This window comes from Papaver somniferum, chromosome 4, assembly GCF_003573695.1.
Source record: "Papaver somniferum cultivar HN1 chromosome 4, ASM357369v1, whole genome shotgun sequence".
In the NCBI taxonomy this organism is placed as follows: domain Eukaryota; kingdom Viridiplantae; phylum Streptophyta; class Magnoliopsida; order Ranunculales; family Papaveraceae; genus Papaver; species Papaver somniferum.
In genome coordinates this window covers 142,049,728-142,069,389 of record NC_039361.1, presented here as the reverse complement: position 1 = coordinate 142,069,389, position 19,662 = coordinate 142,049,728, and positions in this window count along the sequence as shown.

Here is a 19,662-nt window from a genome sequence, read left to right as displayed (position 1 = left end):
ATAACTAAGAATAAAACATAATCAAAAGCAGTTCGTATCAGTATGACACATATGTATTGCTGATTCATGAACTAAAAAACAAACATCATGTAATGAATCTATCAAAAAAACATAATCGAGAGTCTGATTTTAGTATGAAAGATATGTACTTATGAATCAAACCACAACAAGTGATAAAACTAAGAATAAAACAAAATCAAAAGAAGTTCAAATTAGTATGCAACATATGTACTGCCGGATAATACCCGTGAAACAACAAACAAACATGATTTTGAGAAAATAAAGAAACGAAAATAACAAGATAATCAAATTGAAAGTTCAAATAAGCTAAAAAAAATCATAATCTAACCCAAAAAGATCGAATAATTACGATCAAGATTCATAAAAACAGTACGTCATATACGAACTGATGGTTAATACACAACCATAACTGAAACCAAACCTATAGATGCATAGTAAACACAGAAAAATAGTACGTCATACACATACTGATGGTTAATACGCAATAGCAAACTGAAACTAAACCAAAATCCAACAAAAACAAAACTAAAAATATCAAATTTAGTAACGAAATGAACATAAAACATGATTTTATAACTAGATCTGAACTATTTTCATCAAAAACCACCAGTACATCATATACGTACTGATGATTAATATACAAAATCAAACTAAAAACAAATCAAAGACCATCAAAATGAAATTAAAATATCAAATCTAATTAAGCACGAAGACCGGAAAACATAATCAAACATCAACTAATTAATGATTAAATCAACTTACCAGAAGCTCCATATAAACAGAATCGATCTTGGATTCGTGAATCGATCAAGACCTTATAAAAATATTCCTCACCAGAACTTTTCATGATACACAAACGAGAGAGGATGAAGAAAATGAATTGGATTTCATCAAAATCCAGTAGCAGCAGTGAGAGGAAAGAGAAAAGAAAAAACAAATCTGGAAAAAATAATCAATCTCTTGTTTATATATTTATTGCACTAAAGGTTAATTTGGGTATTATAAATATGTACACCAATAGTCTCGCCCGTGTCTAGGACCTGGGAATAAAATTTTGGGTCCAATTTTTTTCTTCTCTAAAACTATGGACCTCCGGTTACTGGGCTTTAATGGGTGGACCTGCCACTAACTAGTACCACTATAATAATACCTATAGGTAATTCCTACATAAATTATTTCTTAATTTTATTAATTGTGACCCATATGATATAATAATTGTAAACAATACTACTTAAAAATACTCTTCTTTCCTCCCTGTCTTAATTAAGAATTGTACAAACTTAAACTAGGTCATCTATATAGGCACGGAGGGAGTATATATTATGATTGTAGTTTCTCAATAATACTAATAAATCGGTGATAAGTATGTAGAAATAAGCATATATAACAATGAAATAATATATATACCAAAACTTCAAACATTATTAATATACATCCATGTCAAAATAGTGTGTGACATATGCGTATGATGTCACCTATATGTCTAACACGGAGAGACGCGCATTGAAGTACCAAGTGCGAATCTAACACGGACACATGACTATTTTAGTAGTATCCGCATAACGTATATGTGAGACGATTGGTCTATTCCAGTTCTACACTTGTGAAGTTTATTTATTTTAATTTATTCTTTTCCTTGCAGCCAATTAATAGATTTTATTTTGGGAATTGCTAAGAAAAGTGGGATAACACTGAACTAGAGTTGTTAATGGCCACTCGTTTACTCGAAAACTAACTGGACCCGGTCAGTCTGTGTCCAGTTCCCTCCAAATATTATACTCATTAATTGTTTTGATACCCGGCGGGTAGATCAGATGAGGAACATAAAATAGTCGAATCCAACCGAGTCTACTCGATGAGTACATGTGGTTCTTAGGTGCCCGGCATAATTTCATGTTATTAAAAAAAAATTCTTATGTTTCTTCACAAACTTGTATGCATATATCGGAATTCTTAAAACCCGTTTCCTATATTCTCTCCGTTCTATTATAAATGTTCCTTATTTCATGATGATTAATCTTTCGTCCAAACTATAACTAGTCAACTCGTCTTTATTATATCTAATTTTTTATTGGATTTTTGGGTAGCAAATTTTGATCTTGATTATGGCTATTGATAATTTAAGTTGTGGTGTTTGTACGGGATTCAGATGGATTCATATTATGCTGGGAAGGAGTTGTGTCATATCGTGGAAGTACGCGTGTTCTTTTTATGGGCTGCAGGTCACATGCGACAAAAGCAACAAGAAAAAAAAGAACAAACAAAGGAAAAGAAACAGAATAGCAATAAGACAAGAACTAATAGTCATCCCCTATGACAAAAATGATGGAAGCAGGGATTTCAGGAAATATCCATCTACCATGGACATTGTGTTGAATAGCATGCTTATCAAGATTATGAGCAGCTTCATTAGCTCTTTTCTTGGTAAAGTTAAATTCAATCTCAGCAAAGGAAGAGGATGAGGTCTTAATATCTTCAATAAGTCTTCGTATTCTCTAAGGGATTCTCTAGCTGTGACCTTTAAGTATCTTCACAATAACTTCGCAGTCACTTTCAATGATGATGAATGGGTATCTCAGGATTTCAACAAGGCTCGGAGCAAAAAGAAACCCCATAGCTTCAGCTTCAACGGGAGAAGTAGATTCCAATAATGCAGTTTCACAACTAAGAATGGTATCATTAGAGTTTCTAGCGACATAAGCATATGACCCTTCACAGTCACTAATAGAAGCATTAACATTGATTTTGATGAAGTTACCTGTAAGAGTTGACCAGATGATAGTCTTACCAAAGTTTGGGCTAGCACCAGAGGAGTTGACGAGATGTGAGTCCAAATTGGTATCACTATCATCCACACTACAGTACTTAGAGAACCAGAACATGGAAACTCTTAAAATATGTTGGACTTGCGGAATTGCATTATCAAAAGTAACTTCATTTCGATTTTCCAAATAGCACACAGAATATAGGCTCCAAAGAAAAAGTTATAGTCTCTGTCATTAACAAGACACCACAACCAATAAAATAAAATTAGATAGACATGTGAAAGCAAATAAATACTCAAAGAAAAGTGTTGTGCGTGTTTCTAAGGAGAGGTGTGCGAAAAGAGAGACCCTCAATTGTGTCTATGCCCCTCTTTTTATAGACCCCTAACTTGCAAATTCAATACGGAGTGGACCTCCGATTTTACGCACATGGTTCTTGACTTAATAAATTAGTTTTATCTCGATATTATTGTTCATGATTCACTACAAAAATCACATGATGGTTGATTGTTTGTTTAGTTGAGTTCAAAATTGAGTGAACTCACAATAATATCTAGAGGTAAATTAGAGATTAAATACGAAAAAAGGTGATGAATTCTGATTACAAGTAGTATAGTGTGGTTATTGTTTATAGTGATGCATATCCTTATAGTTGCACGTGAGTTATGACTTCCGTTAAGTTTTCCACGCAATGTATGACATTTGGATTGATCATCCTATTTCATAATATTAGTGCTCTTTTAGAATTAAATTTGATTGCAGAATGTGTTCGGTTGTTCTCTATGTTGAATTCATATTCACATCTTTTAATGTGTTTGTGATGAATTGGGAAAAATTAAAGAAGTATTCTTGCATTTGATATTTGTCTAAATCACCTTACTTATTTTCTATTATTTATGTTTTCTTTGGTATTTTTCTGGTGAATATTGTATTTTATTTTGTTTTGAGTTTTGATATGTTGGAGTTGCATAAGCAAAATAAGAAGAAATTGAGCGAAAAGGGAAAGATGGTCATTTCACAGGAAAGTAATATTACGAGCCGAGCCAAGATAAGGGATAACCATATATAGTCCAGAGAAATACTAAAACACTCAACAAATCTTCTCGGGGTACCCACCTAGATAAAGATGGAGGCTGCTAATTCGGGAAGCCCATATCTAACTTTTGGTGCTTTCACCTGTCAAATTTCTTATACCCTAAATTAGGTCGAGAAGAAATTTCGGTTCTTCCTCTTTTCTTATCCACTCTTTTTCACCCGATGATGTTGAGAAGATTGAAGTGCGTTTAGAGTTTCATTTGGTTAGATATCTGAATTATTAGGTGATTGTAGATGATATTGAAGAGAAGAATATAATTTGGATTGTTGAATCTGAAACTCAAATTCATCTACAGCTGTCATTAATAAAACAAGAGGTGTTCCAGCTGACAATAAAAAAAATAAAGAATGGGAGATTTTGTGGGTACGATTAAGATGAGTTATTAAAATGAAGAGGAAATGGTGATTCATCGAGATATCTTAGAAGATGGGTTAAGAATATTATAAAGGATTAGGGTTTTTTTCGACCGGTTGTTGCAAATTATTTTTCTGGCGATGGAGATGGGTCTCTATGTCGTTGTTTATTGTTGGTTCTACAATAGTTGTATTGCCATGGATTCACTGGATGAATGAGGTTGATTAACAGGGGGTTAGTCTTCGAATGATTTGTGGGGAGTTGAGTGTATTTTGAATCTTAGGGATTTTGAGAGAGTTTGAGAGAGTGTAGGGAGTTTGAGAGAGTTTGGTGTTTTTGAGTTCAGGGAGTTTGGGGAGTGTAGGGAGTTTGAGAGAGTTTACTAGAGGGAGTTTGGGAGAGTTTGGGGGAGTTTGAGAGAGTTCATTCCTAACTCATTCTATTTTAAGAAACAACAAATCCTCATTTGCAAATACAAATGATCTTTAATCAAAAGAAAAAAAATCAATAAAAATGATCCTATCTCTGTATCAATAATATGTTATTGTTGTGCAACGAGATAATTTTTTTTTCTTTTCATTTTAATGATCTTCATATAATTCTAACTCCCTCTATTCACACAAAAAAATGCAGTAGTATAAAGTAAGAAAACATACCTACAAAAAATCAATCCTTACTGAAGTAGTGCTTTGGAGGATCTACTTTCAAGTCCAGAAACCTATCAAACCATTATAAAAAACAAACCAAATTCTAAAACCACAAAACAACAAAACCCAGAATCTATAATGGTTCAAATCAATACATAAAAAAGTACTGAAATAGGGAGTAAGCTATACATTCTATCCATTACTACACCATTACAGACAAGTCCGTCGCAGTTTCATTGTGTTTTTAAAAAGAAAAGCACATCCTAACTTAATTCACTTTTTCGAGAACAATGAATGGTTTTCATGCATCCTAATAGTTAAGTTTAGAGAAACTTTTATCAGTTCTAAGCATTCTATCCTTTCAGTAGCTACCTAAAGCTGGATGTTATCAAGTTGATCATCCTAAAACAGACCATTTTCTAATAGTAACGTTAAAACAAGTCCTAATGTAATTCTGTTTCGAGTTTTAATTCAAACCATACAGATCCAGTAAAGTGAAGTACCATAAATCCTAACAATGAGAAGATAAGTAACAAAGACACCACATACTCATGCAGTCTATTAGTTTCAGGAAGTAAACAGTTACATCTTGATGTTAGCATCTGTTAAACAAGAAGCTAAAATCTGATTGCATGAGCTGCCTAGATTTTCAATAGTCAGATATAACTACATATGATTAGAAACCTCAGCCAATAAGGCTCACTGTTTTTTAGCACTAAATACATATTTGAGTTATGGGCCAATTCACAGTAGCTATTGGTGTGCTTAGAAAAGACACACAAAAACTTGCAAGTATACAAGGCCAAGTTTTAGTATAGAGAGTAAGCAAGGGATTAATCCACAGGGAGTGGGAGCATACAAGAAATTTTCCTAAGCTAGCAATGGAGACAAGGCACTATGGCAGTGAGCAAGGCAAAGTAATATGGAAATTGCAAAGAACCAAAACAGTTAACAAAGCAAAGATGACAAAACAGCATGGAACCAAGGCTGTGAGCCAAGGGCAGGGGTGAGTTTGTGCACTGATTTCAATGCACAACAGGCTTCAAAATACAAGAAATAAACAGCAAGATAGCTAAGAAATTTAGTTGAGCAGGGAGCAAAATAAGACTGAAATTGTAAGTGACTGAAATAAGGTATTGTGGTCTAAGCTAAGGCTTAGAGTCCACCTTTGTGTCCTAGCCAAACAATGTGATCCTAGGTTGAGTTGAATATCCTATGCATACATCTAGAATGGGAGGAAAACTAATTTTCTCACTAGTTTGCCCCTAGTATTGACTGTCTTTTGACAGAACAATCAATCACAGGCACTATGAGCATTAGTCTCTTCCCATTGCTCAATCAAAACAATGCACTAAGGCTCTAACCTAGCATTCCACTATCAGACAGTACACTGAGGTTTCATCTAAACCTCAGCTGCAACAATTTAGCTCATGCTCAACATATAAACAACATTAACATTCATCACATATGATAATAAGAGCAAATTCAAACAAAACATGACTGAAAATTTACAAAACAAATGAACCAACAGTTGAGGAGTTGGCTAGTCCAGTCCTCTTGGGTGAAGCTCTGGCTAATCCAGGCATATGTTCTACACTCATCCCACACCCATATTTATAGTTACAATACACTTTCCCCAAAAATTAGGGTTCCTCAAAAATCCCCCCAAATCAGTTGAAATTAGGGTTGGCAATTCTCACCTAATTTGCTGAAATCTCTCCCAAATCTTCTCGACCCATGCTTACTCTGACCTTCCTGCTCCTCTCTCATGCTTCAATTTCTGTCTCTAACCTCACCTATTTCATCAACTTCTAAACTAGGGTTCTAGGGTTGAGAAGTTGATGTAATAAGTGGCTAGAGAGGTAGGGGGATGTGATGGTGGTGTCTGCGATGGTCGGGGAAGAGGTGATGGTGGCGCAGAAGGTGAGGTGGTGGAAGTTGCAGAGACAGGGTATGGTGGTGGTGGTTCTGCAACTGTCGGGGGTAGGGGAGAAAGATGGAGGTCGATGGGTTTGAGGACAGGGAGTGTTTGTTTTGGGTATAATGATTTAGGTACTAGGATGTTAGGCGGGGACATCAAGTTTTGATGTTTTGCGACGGTGAGCCGTGGGATGTGGAGATGAAGGATTGATCTAACGGCGAGATGGAAGGAAGCGAGGAGCGACCGTTGGATGCGGAAGTACAACGAAACTGACGGCTCAAGATGGAGTTAGGTGTTGTAGTGTTAGACAGGAGCTTCAGACTTTGATGTATTGGCGATGTTGCGACCATTGGATTCAGATGTGATCCAATCTGACGGATAACGATGGAGATGGGTATGGATATTGGAAATGGGTTTGGGTAAGGGTTTTGGGCCTTGGGTATGCCAAGCCCATATCTTCTTTAAGAAAAATTCTTCCTCTTCAAGCCCACTTCTAGTTGATCCGGCTCTTGCAAACATCATTCTTCGCTTCCTCCTAGCGAGAGTCTTTGTCGTTCCTTTGCTCTTTTCACTCCGTGAGATAACCAGGCTTTATTTAGTACCTAAAAATGCAAAATTAATTAAGAAAAATATTTATTCTTGAAAAACAATGAAAATATAGAATATGGGATAAAATGTAGAATTAATGCACAAAAGATGAGTTAAATGCCAAGAAAAATATATAGAAATATGCACTTTTTAGCACTCATCAAATACCCCCAAACCTGAATTTTACTTGTCCTCAAGTAAAACAAAACTAAGGAAATCCTACCTATACCACTGTCGCTGGTCTCTCGAATGCATTTAGCGTCTGCACTAAGCCTTTTAAACCACTAAGTGTCCCTAGTGGACGAGTTGAAGTCTCGTGAAGGTTTGCTTAGAACGTACCTACAAAGTTCTAGGACAAAATATAAGCTCAGATTCCATCAAATGCGACATGCGCAAGTCAGTAGAAGCTCACAGCAAAATGGAGATGTCAATCTAGCTATCGAAGGCACAATCCTAGCACTGATAACAAATAAAGACATGTGATAAGAGTGTAAAGTGTATCTACACATGTGTAAAGAAAGATCGGATGTTATGACTACTAATCACCAAGAGATAGTTTCTCAGTCTAAGAACCAAGGTCGAAATCTAGCTAGCTGTCCGGACTTTACGAGAATTGTGAATGAGTTGGAGGTATTTCACAATTACTCGCGTTGTACATCAATGGCATACACCCTTCCTTGCTTATTACAATGAAACAACAAAATGACTATTTACATGACTCTTATTTACATTGACTACTCTCTTTTTATTTTTGGAACAAGAGATGATGAAATTGATAAATACTTGATTTTTTTGTATTTTTCTGATATTTTTTTCTGAATATATACATCGTTTTTTTTTTTTGATTTTTTTTGATTTTTTTTTTTGATAAAGAAACACTTTGATACGTATACAAAAGGAAACAAAAGATTACATGACACTTTGCAAGAGGTAGCCCTTTTTGATGCACCCAGTTAAATTCGATGGTTGTCTTTCTTAATGTAACCTCCACCTTCTATCCCAACCAACCAAAGAACAAGCTAGTCAAGTTTCGTTCAGTATTCTAAAGTGATTGGCAATCGTGACTTCCTATCAAACACCTTGAAAATCGAGGCTATACATGTATTGGTAGATCGTGCGCGTGAAAATTTCTTATCACTATGTGAATTGTGCTAGAATCAGGGTGCCTAAATATCTAGACTAAGACTCCTAATAATTACATACATGCACAAGAGTCAACATTTCAAGGTAAATGAGCTCCATTTTTATGTTTTTTTTTTTTTCAATTTTTAATTTTTAATTTTTCATTTTTTTCAAAAAGAAGGAGTTCTTGTTTTCAATTATGGCATATTATCAAAGTATCTACTTTTCACCCCCAAACCTAAACTAAACATTGTCCTCAATGTTTCAAAATATGGAAAAAATTATAATACAACATATGAAGAGGATCATGTTGAGTAGAGAAAAAGGAAAGAGAATACCCGATTTCGGCGAAAGCAATATTAGAACTCCGTTATTCAAGGAAAGAATCCAACATATGTCAGCCGAGATCATATTGGATTAGCAAAATATATACAAAAGGAACAAAAAGGTTTTTAAGAAATTTTATCTACTGGATTATATACAAAAATTTACCATACACTAACAATCTAAAGAGTTGAGGATCAACCCAAAAGACAAAGTGTAGAGGTTTCAACAACTTCACACAAATATAACAGGAAAGAAACGCAAGTGAAACTGTGAAACAAAATGAGCTACCCCCAAACCTGGATTTTTCAATGGATAAAATTTTGGAAACAAAATCTCGCAGTTTTGGGGGTTCATCATGTACAAGGTCTAACTCAAAGTGAACTGTGCTAGGGACGGGCAAACATGCTAATTCCAACTGTGGCTCCTCAAAGATATTATACTTAGATGCAAAATAGTCCAAAAGGACTTGGGAAGCACACAGTTCCAAACCTAGATTAGGGACTCTCAGAAAAATCGGTTTGACAATATGGGTACAAACCAAATCTAGGTTGGGTGGAAGGCCATCAGATTGTGACTTATGTAGGACGATAGGCACATCATTACTAATCACATCAACATCTCCTAAGTCTTCTACACGTGTCACAACATGCTCACAATCATCAAACAAATTGGAAAGATCACAATTAGAGTCATCAACATCATCAACAAATTTATTCTCATGCATCGGCAAATCAGGAGAAATATCACAATGTGACCTAGGTAGAGAATCAGACACATCAAATATATTTTCATGCATATTAGCATTAGTGTCTACAGAAGATTCAACTATTCCTATGTCATGCTCATCTTCGCAGAATAATTGTACGAATCCCATGTCAATATCAAAATCATATGAATTACAATGAGTATTAGAAAAAACAACATTCATGAAGGTCGAGGGCGAGAAGCCATATGTTATTGAACCAACAGGTTCCACAATATTTTCATGTTCTTCTAACATATCATCATAATCATCATCATGGTAGCATGCATATTGGTCCTCATTAACAGTGGTGGTGTCATTAGTCGATTCATGTTCCTCTAAATTAGGTTCATATTCAACATCATTTACAAGAATGGGACTAGACACTTCATTAGGGACAACATACATTTCCTCATGAATTTCCTCCTTTTGTAGGTGAAGCAAAATCTGATCTAAATATGCATGAATTCGTGATGTAGATCTATCAAAGTTTTGCTTACTGAGTCTTAAAGCTTCTGTGGTGGAGTCTAAATTCATGGGAGTACAAAATTCTTCATGTTCAAATTGTGGTGAATGGTACATGTGTGCATGGTCATTAGGGTTTACAAAATATTGATCGCAACCCTCAAAGGATTGATTATGGTCCCAATGACTACCATTCTCACAATTTATGGGCATTTCATACCTTGGATTTTCTCTAGATTGCCTAAAATTATGCAAAATATGACAATTCTCAACAGGGTGGTCTAGACTACCACATGCGGGACATGCATAGATTTCAGGTTGCCTAAGAAAATTAGATGTGACAGATTCCTCATGTGATTGCATTTCTAAAGCTGTGATTCGAGCTTCTAATTGATCCATAAGTGATGATTGTGTGAGTGAGGCTCTAGCAGAATGTTCATTTTCACGTTGCGATGAATGATGCATGTATGAATAGTCATTAGGGTTCATGTATTGCGGCTCGGGACTTTGAAAATGTCCATAATAATTCCTATGACTATTGACATCATGGTCCGTGGAAGGTTCATAACGTGAAGTTTGTCCAAATGCAAGTTCTCTAAGGGATTTGTTGTACTCCCCAACTGTAGAAAAAGATCTATTCATGATTGGCTCAAAAGCTAAGTAAAGAATGTACAAAGCTCAGAATTTGGTTTTAAAGGGTTTGGATTTTTGGGAAAAATTTGGTTTTGGTGGGATAAAATTTTGGTTTTTAAAGAGGGAGAAAAATTTTGGTTTTTGAAATAAGGAGCAAATTTTTTTTATTATTATTATTATTTATTTTTTTTTTGAACTTAGCCTAGCATAAATTATCACACCCCACAAAAGAAAATAAAAACAACAATAAATAATTACAAGCCCATAAAAGAAAAATAAAAGAAAATAAAAGAAAAAGAAAATAAAAATAAAAATAATTATTACAAGCCCAAATTAAAAATAAATTAATTATTACATACCCAAATTGAATATTTAATGGGGCCCAAGTGGGTTACTCATGGTTTAGGCTTACTTGGTTAAGGAGGGAAGCCTAGTTAGGCTTTTGTTCCCTTTGGTTGCACTAGCCCAGTTGGGCTTTAGGATCGTCCTAAGCAGCTCACGCCCAAGCCCAGCAACAATTGGAGTTGGTTCAGCAACACGAGCCCAGGAGGGTCAGCTGCGAAGCCCAGGAGCAGAAGATCACGAGCCCAGCAACAGAAAAAGGCAGAGACCAACAGCAGCAGGTGGCTAAGCCCAGTTGCAAAGTTTGGCGAAGCCCAGCAGACCACCACCAGAGAAGCCCAGCAGTGAAACGCAGCTTCAGTTGGCAGCCCAGTTACTTTGGCTTGGCAGCAGCAGGCTTGGTTCACCAGCTCCAGCAATAGCAACAGCAGCAGCCAAGGTTCCAGCAGCAACATCAGCTCAGGTGGCCAGTCCTCTTGGGTGAAGCTCTGGCTAATCCAGGCATATGTTCTACACTCATCCCACACCCATATTTATAGTTACAATACACTTTCCCCAAAAATTAGGGTTCCTCAAAAATCCCCCCAAATCAGTTGAAATTAGGGTTGGCAATTCTCACCTAATTTGCTGAAATCTCTCCCAAATCTTCTCGACCCATGCTTCCTCTGACCTTCCTGCTCCTCTCTCATGCTTCAATTTCTGTCTCTAACCTCACCTATTTCATCAACTTCTAAACTACGGTTCTAGGGTTGAGAAGTTGATGTAATAAGTGGCTAGAGAGGTAGGGGATGTGATGGTGGTGTCTGCGATGGTCGGGGAAGAGGTGATGGTGGCGCAGAAGGTGAGGTGGTGGCAGTTGCAGAGACAGGGTATGGTGGTGGTGGTTCTGCAACTGTCGGGGTAGGGGAGAAAGATGAAGGTCGATGGGTTTGAGGAGAGGGAGTGTTTGTTTTGGGTATAATGATTTAGGTACTAGGATGTTAGGCGGGGACATCAAGTTTTGATGTTTTGCGACGGTGAGCCGTGGGATGTGGAGATGAAGGATTGATCTAACGGCGATATGGAAGGAAGCGAGGAGCGACCGTTGGATGCGGAAGTACAACGAAACTGACGGCTCAAGATGGAGTTAGGTGTTGTAGTGTTAGACAGGAGCTTCAGACTTTGATGTATTGGCGATGTTGCGACCATTGGATTCAGATGTGATCCAATCTGACAGATAACGATGGAGACGGGTATGGATATTGGAAATGGGTTTGGGTAAGGGTTTTGGGCCTTGGGTATGCCAAGCCCATATCTTCTTTAAGAACAATTCTTCCTCTTCAAGCCCACTTCTAGTTGATCCGGCTCTTGCAAACATCATTCTTCGCTTCCTCCTAGCGAGAGTCTTTGCCGTTCCTTTGCTCTTTTCGCTCCGTGAGATAACCAGGCTTTATTTAGTACCTAAAAATGCAAAATTAATTAAGAAAAATATTTATTCTTGAATACAATGAAAATATAGAATATGGGATAAAATGTAGAATTAATGCACAAAAGATGAGTTAAATGTCAAGAAAAATATATAGAAATATGCACTTTTTAGCACTCATCAGCTATATATGATAGTCACCAATTACCAGCAGATATAACCTACTCATAAGAAGATAAAGTTTAGCTGCAAGAGATAATGCATATGATGAGACTGCTCAGATAATACTGTTTAGGGGTGTAATCTTGCTACACAGTGCAGATTCTGGCCATTGACCGATTGGATAAATACTGCATATTCTCAATCTGCCTTTAACACTCATTAGTTTGAAAAATTGTTGGTCGGCGATAGAAATCATCAAAAAACTCAAAGCACAATGACGTTGCTAATCTAGAAAATAGCCTAAAGAGGCAGTTCAGAGTTGGGAGCTAATTAGTTCAGAGTTGGATAATCATAAAAAGCATGTGACCTCTAGTTCTGTAGTTCTTAAACCATAACTTCGGTAATCTACTAGTCTGCTACAAAAGGTTAGACCATAAATAAACAACAAGTAATCTGCTAGCTGAAATCAATACTGACTTGATTACTAACAAAAATAGAGATGAATATCGAAAAAAAGAAGAAGAGGTAAACAGAACATGGTGAAACCCTAAACAGAGGAAAACCTGAAGAAAATAAAAACGAAAGAAAACAATCAATATAGGGTTTTTACTTTTAAAACTGATATCAAAACAATCAAAATAGTAACAATCGAACAAAACAATCGGAGATTAGAGAAGAAAAAATAGATGAAAAAAGCATACCTGACGCTGAAGAGTTTCCTCCTTCTCCTATGTTTTTCTCTGACCAAACTCCCTCCCAAATCTCTATTCTTATGAGATATTTGTGCATAGGAAAAAATGCACTATCAAATCTCCAGAACTCCCCAAAACAATCAACTCCCTAGCATTCTAGGGTTTTACCACTAACAGGGAGTTCAATAGTTTTTTCAAACTCCCCCGCAACTAACGGGTGTTTTGTAGGAAGTTTGGGAGACTCTTCTAAACTCTCCCACGACTAACAGGGATTTTGAGAGACTCCCTAGAACTTCCTCACGACTAACTGGTAAAACACAACTATACTCAACTTCCCATAAATCACTCGAGGACTAACCCCTGTGAAGAGGTGGTACATTTGGGTTGTCTAGAATTTGAATCCGGCAACATGACGAGATCGAATTGGAGATGGTGGTGGATATTGGTGGAGTGCATGGGGGATATGGGTTTATGACAGATTTTATAAATTATAATGTAGATGAAAACTAAGAAATAAGTCAAGGTTGTCATCAGTTCAATTTGCGAGTCTTTGCATATTTCATACTGCTACTAGCATTGTGCTAAAGATTTTTATACACAACATTTTAAGAGATTTAATCTAGCAAGAAGAACCAAAAGATTGAGAAGTGGCTAAACTTTTAGTAAGTTGTGGGCCTGCTATGTTATCATCGATGGTTTACCACAGCTCTAATTGTTACGGAAATTATGGTGTTAATGATTCGAGTCAAGAATGATGTAGCAGTAAATTGATATAAATGAGCTGCAGGGGAGTAAGATGTTGCTGCAATTATTAGGATTGCTAGCCATGGTCTACGGTGACTAATCAAAATGCATGTGAAATGCACACGCTTGAATTTCACTCTTTTAACTACATCAAATTTGATAATAATGAAAATTTATTCATAAAATAAATTGATCGAGCATATTATCAGATGTATCTCGCATCTATATAATCTTCATAGCTCGTTGTAGTAGATCTACATGTTGATAGCATGTTACGAACTAAAGAATTTGGAAATGGTAAACATAAATAAATAGAGAAAAAAAATACATGGAAGACCATTTTATTCATGTAATTAGTGTGATACAATTGCTTATGGATCTCTAGTTAAAAGTCATAAAATAAGATGGATGGTTATTGACATTAAGTAATCGAGGTGATGACATGCAATCATTACTAGCCATTAGCATACATTTAAGGTGGAGGTTACAAAATGAATAAGAATGTGTAAGGATGGCGAAGGAAATGTAAAGTTGGTGGTGTAAGTGTGGTGTAAATATATCGAGTGTTTATTTACAACAGGCTATAGTTAAAAATGAAATTTTGTTCCATAGGTAAGACATGAGCTATGAATAAGAAACGCCCTTGTTATAGCAGATTGGTGTCATTCATAAAATGAAAGCTCTCTTCACAATTTATTTATTTATTTCGTACTTACTACAGTCTAATCTCGATAAATGAATGTTCTCGGGACCAAAAAAAAATATTTATGTAACGGGGTTATTTATTTATCGATAAATGAATATTTTCTTCATTTATCGATAAACAAATATTTATTCATTTAGACAATATTTTTTAATTAAAAAGTTAAATTATATAAGAGGAGATGTACAAATGTACCTCGAGGGTAGTTGAAGGCCTGAAAAATGTAAGGTTATTTTTCTTGCCTCTAACACAACATCTAATATTCAACCATGTGATGCTAAGATTATTCGAGCTTTCAAAGTTCATTACGGACGTCGTTTTTATCCTAACATCCAGTAAAGCCTTGAAACTGACCCACCAAATCTTGAAAAGATTAACATCTTGGATGCTATTAATTTTGTTATTATGGCTTGGAGATTTGATGTGATGGCAAAAACAAATGCAAATTGTTTTCATCATTGTAAGAATCTGTATGAAGATATAAATGTTCCCGAACCAGAAAATGGTCAATTAGAAGAATATATTCGAGGATTAATTTATGTCATTTCTAATTTAATGTGATCGACGTCGAATACCTTTTAAATTATCCCAACGAGAATGATGCATTTATGGAATCTCCAACTTCCAACAAAGAAGAAATTATTGACTCAGTTATGAATGATGAGAATGGTCCTGAACCAGATGATAGTAGTGTCGTATCAAATGTATCATCTGAAGATGCTTTTCAAATGATGGTCACTTCAAAAAATTACTTGGTTTAACAAGAGAAAAATATTCCAGAAATTGTTCAAGCATTGCATCAAATTAAGGATGCAATCAACCATAGATGATTTTTTTTAACTCCATTCCTAGAGATGCGGTGCATTTTGGTTTGGATGAAGAAAAATACAATCAACCACAGATGATTTTTTTGAATTTATTTCTACATATATTTTTGTGTAAAATTTGTTGATTATGTATTTTTAGGTTATTATATGTATTTTAAATCATATTTAGTGATTATTCATTTACATTTGAATATGGCATTTAAGGATTCAATTTCTTTTATTCATTAATGCATCAAGTGAGGTTATTCATTTATCATCTTGGTCCAAATCGGGACCGACAAAAATTATTCATTTGACGAGGTTATTCATTTATCGAACATTCATTCATCGAGATTGGACCGTAATTTTAAGAAGGAAAAGATGTTCACTCACTGCAGGAGAAAAAACTGTGAGGATTTAAAGATTTAGTGCCCAAGTTTTCTTGCTCATATCAACTTTTGATAAGTAGGGTTGTATAGACTTTTCAATTCAGACTTGCACCTAAAATGATTAAAACACATTTGAAGTTAACAGGTAAGAATCCAATGTGTTTTTTGACACTCGAAAAATTAACTTAATAGGATACAAATTAAAAAATAAAGCCGTAACTATATTGTAGAAAATTAATCACCTACGATCAACGCTAATAATACTATTACGTAGCCTTTTGACTTTAAATTCTCATGTCAAAAATTAATTTAAAATTTGTGGATGATGATATAAAAAGAGAGGAGGAACTAGCTGGCAGAGAAATGAAGTTAAACCCCACATAACTATGAATACAAAATTCGCAAATTTCCGATCCACCAGAACAATCAAATATACTCCCACATATTCTTTTATGTTTCCCTCTTTAAACCCTTAATATATATTCTTATCTAATCTATAGCTTCTTTTTTTTTATATAATAAATTTATGTTTCCAATCACTTTTTCTATTATTATTGTATTGTTTTAACTTAGAACAATTGTTCAATTGATCTAATACGGTTCTTCATACTGCTATAAGTATCTGCAACCGAAGTAATGAGGAATGGAGTTCAAATTTTGAGTTGGGTTGATATGGGACTAAGAAGATTAGAAAACTGCAATCTCTTCTTTATCTAGCGCTGATGGTAAACATGGTATATCACTTATCTTAATAAAGGTTTGATTTTTTTTCTTTCTGTTTTTCTCAATGACGAACCTACAACTGGGTTAAAGGGGGCTTTAGCCCGGGTAGGCTTCCCAGTCCACAAGCCAATTTTCTTTTTTTTTTTTGCTCGACCAAGACTTCTAACCCGGATCTTAAAAGAAAATTTATCTTTCCTGGGTCCGTCCCTGATTTTTCCATTGTGAATTAGGTCAAAATGGTATATACTATTGTATCAGTTTATTTAAACAAAACTAGTGACAAAACCCCTAGGTGCACAAACTAGTGATAAGAAAAAACCGGTCATATTATTTTTAATAAATAAAAACCGTTTCAAACAAAACTGGGACAAAAACCCCAAGTCAAATAATAATGTGTAAATTTAGTTTTTGTTACTTTTAAAAAAGCCAAACATACCCTTCGACCTTTTCTTCTTCTTCTCTGATTTCTTCTTTCTTCTGTCTCCTTCTCCCACCACCATCATCACCATCAGCAACAATGGAACTGCACCAGAAGAACGACGCTGATTCGAGAGATGAAGAATTCGAGAGACGTTTTCTCTTATTCATTTCCCTAAAACTGAGAAAAGAAGAAGCAGCAGTTGCCGCTGTTTTATCACCTGAAATTGAGAGTAAATATCGTTGTTGTTGATCGAGAAATAGATCGAGAATTGGGAGATGAGAAAAGGGTGAGATAGAGATGATGGACTTTGGTAAGATTCAAGATGGGTTGAATCTGAGATTGCAAGAAATTGGATCTGCATCTCGCCTGGGGTTGATTCAGAAATTGAAACTCAGAGTTGAGTTAGATTGAGAAGATGTAAAGATGGGTTCTGCTAGCTTCTGTTGAATTCAGTTGTGGAGTTTTGGATGAACTGAAATGGGGATCTGGAGAAATTGAGGGTTTGTGTTGGTGCTCTTGAAGAAAAAATTAGGGATTTTCTGTCAATTCGAGAAATGAATGAGGCCGCTGGTGTTGAGGATGGATCTGAAGAATGATGGTGGTGGAATTATGAAACAGAGATGAGAAGAAATCGAAGATGAGCTGCTGTGGATGCTGGTGATAATGAAATCAGTTAAGCGGAAATGGAACTGTAGATGATCGAAATGGTGCATTAATGAACTTGGCAAACTACGATTCGATTTGAGATGGGTTCTGGAGTCGCAAGATGTTGTTGCTGGGCATATTCAAATGAGAAAAGAATGAGAAGAAGATGAATGGAGTTTTTGGTGTTGTGTGTTGACTGAATTGATGCCTCAGCTGTTATTGAAATTGCAGGTGACGATGGATTGGTGGTACTACAGTTCAGTGAGGTGGTCATGGAAGTGAAGAGAAGGAATTGAATAAGAAGTGCAAGTTGTGTTGAGAACTGGTGTTTAAGAAGATGTAATGTTGATGCTGCTGTTGTTACTGTGGTCTGATGGCAGAGATGTAGGTGCAGTTGTCTGGTGGTGTTAGCTCTAGCGCAAGGACTGGAATTGCAGGTTAAGCCATGGATTGCTGGTAGGATTTAAACCAGTTGAAGCCTTGTGTTGGTTGGTATGCAGGATAAAGAAGATAATGGCATTGGCTTGTGAACTGAAATGATGCAGGTGGAGGTTATGGAACTGTGAATGGGTTAAGAAGCTATGTGCCGCAGTGGTGGAATGTGGAGCTGTAGATGACAAGGAAATGGTGGTTGCTGCCATGGTTCAGCTGGAGCAGTGGAAATCTAAACTTCAAGCACATTATAAACTTCAGCTGAAGCAGAGGAAATCTAATAAGAAGAGGATGACAGACAATGCTGAAGATGTAGATTATATGGTCGTCGCTAGTATGGCAGAGGGGATGGTAGGAGCTTAGCTAGCAAATATTATTGAGGTTGTTGCCATTAATATGATGCGTGACGAAAGAACTGAGGTATATATAACCTGCTTTTTTATTTTAATCCATCTGTTTGATTATATAGAATTGGTGATCTCGTAATTGTCTTCGTTATGAGGAAACTGTAGGATTCTTATTTTGTCTAGGTCACGCAAGTTAATGAATGGTAGATGTTTTAGCATTCTCAGTGTACCTTGGCATAGGTTTCAAGTATCTGAGGTGCACATCAATGGAACCCGCAGTATGTTACGAATATTGATACTCTAGAATAGAGCCAGTTACTTGCATATCCTTAAAACACAAACAAAGTTATCTTGTATCTGCTTATCTATTTTTATTCTTCTCTAACTGAAAAATAGTTGTAGGTCTATATTTTTCAAGCACGAGTTTCAGAAGTTTCTTAAGTTTGATTAACTAATGAAGCTATCGTTTAATGTACCTTAACCAACAGACGATTTAGTCAAATTAGAAGGATCTCTGATGAGTTAAAAAGAGGGATATGATTTTAAGTTGAAATGGTCAATGAAGCAGATGGTGTTGTTGTGGATAGACGGAGGATGAAAGTAGAGCTGAGTTACAGCAGATGATGCTGTAAAGTAGAGAAGAAATGAAGCTTAAATGAAGTGCAGCTACTGATGAATTCTGATGAAACCAATTATGGTTTCATCTTATTTATGATGAAACCATAATCGGTTTCATCGTATTTATGATGAAACCAAAATTGGTTTCATCTAATTTTTGGTCAGTGGTGGTGGTCGTCGGCGGGTGTTGGCGATGTTGTTGGTTTTAGTCGGTGGTGGTTGGCGGTGGTCGACAATGGTGGTCCTGGCAGTTGATAATATGTGTTGTAGCATAGAGAATGGATCTGTGTTGCTGTAATGTTGTTGTATAGAGCATGGATCTGTGTTGTTGTGATGTTGAGAGAAAGATGGAGACATTAAGGACTGCTCTTGGGATGAATAAAGTTGATGAAACTTCTTTACTACAGGAAGAAGGGAAACAGGAAACTGTTCTGGAAACAGTGGAATATGATTCTGAAATTAGGTGAAGGAGAGGGTCCAAAAGAAGGTTTAATAGAGAAAAATGATGGCTAGAATTGAAATGGGAAGCAATTGCAGGTGGTGAATTGGATC